Consider the following 1,441-nt stretch of genomic DNA (forward strand, 5'->3'; position numbering starts at 1 on the left):
GGAGAGGGATGTCAGGGCTGCTTTTAGCTGCTCGCCACACAAAGAAGAGATCATACCGAAGGTCAGTAAATACAGATAAAATGCTTATAGACTTGCTCTATAAGTGACAACCAGCAACAAAGTGCACATGGCTGACATGTTGGGGGAAAGCGGTGTCAAAAGGAGTTCATATAGTCAGGATGGCCGAGCGGTCTAAGGCGCTGCGTTCAGGTCGCAGTCTCCTCTGGAGGCGTGGGTTCGAATCCCACTTCTGACATAAATGTTTTCACTGGAGCTACATCTGAGTTATAACATTGTAGAGGCATTCTTCCAAGATATTTTAGTTCCTGAGTTCCTGTTTTATCTCTTAATCTGCCAGCAAGATACAGAGTTAAGTCGTAGATTCGTAACTTAAGTCCCCCACCTCAGCAACACAACTCTGTATACCTTTTAGGTCCTCCATCTACAAACATACATCAGATTCCCCCAAGAACTGAATGTGAATAACTGATTTCTAAGTTGAGAATGCTAACCATTAACATGGAACTTTACAGAGCGGCATAGCTGTTGAACAGGTTTCTATATATACATGGCATACAAGCAGTGACACAGTGGTTGTATGCAAAAATGACCTATTAATAAACAGATCAATAAATAGACAACCCATCCATCCACGATCCATCCATCCCTTTTCTACCTCTAATCCGGGGTCAGGGTCGTGGTGGTAGCAGGTTAAGTAAGGAAGCCCAGACATCCCTGTCCCCAGCAATAATGTTTTCCAGCTCCTGGTGGGCGATTCCGAGGCACTCACAACATGTTTGATGTGGTTCCATGGTGTAATGGTTAGCACTCTGGAGCTTGAATCCAGTGATTCCCGTTTAAATCTTGGTGGAACCTGATTTAAAGTAGAGTTACAGATAGCTGATTCAATAAGCATTCAGACACCCACATGCTCCAAGTAACTTTGTCTTTGCTCCCATGCGCAATCTTATATTTTACAAGCCAAGTCAAAACCAATTGAACCCAAACAGCAAAGTGCCTCAGAGCAAAGAAATTTTTTTATTCAGCATATGTTGTGCATTAGACTCAATAGTAAGCCAGTCTTAAAATTCTGCGATGGGGTTGATGTCATGATGGAATATGACAATATTTAATCGTCAAATCTCCTTCATAGACTTAGTATCATTAGCTGTATAGTCATAGTGTAAATAGCCATAACATATTCTCTCCCAACACTTTCCTCTGTTGGCAGTAGTCTAGTTAATACACTTCTTTATTTACACCTAGTCGTTGTCCTGTTGTGTTCTTTTGTAGTAGAGACTGGAAATCCATTGAATTGAGGCGTCATGGCTTCTAATGACACTGATCACATTAATCAATTAAATTTTTCTGTGGTGTCCTCCCCGAGGACTGGTGCCCACTTATCCATGAGAGCAAATTTTAAATAGTTTTCTCCAATGCA

General features: G+C 41.6%; 1 non-coding gene across 1 annotated transcript; it reads left to right on the top strand.

Annotated features, from left to right (window-relative positions):
* Positions 1-173: 173 nt before the first annotated feature.
* Positions 174-256, top strand: trnal-cag (transfer RNA leucine (anticodon CAG)). Its single transcript has one exon. It is a non-coding gene; the product is annotated as a tRNA-Leu (tRNA).
* The last annotated feature ends 1,185 nt before the right edge of the window (positions 257-1,441 follow it).

Source organism: Seriola lalandi, unplaced genomic scaffold (assembly GCF_002814215.2).
Source record: "Seriola lalandi dorsalis isolate HSWRI2012SDOR001 ecotype SW California unplaced genomic scaffold, Sedor1 jcf7180002002868, whole genome shotgun sequence".
Lineage (NCBI taxonomy): Eukaryota > Metazoa > Chordata > Actinopteri > Carangiformes > Carangidae > Seriola > Seriola lalandi.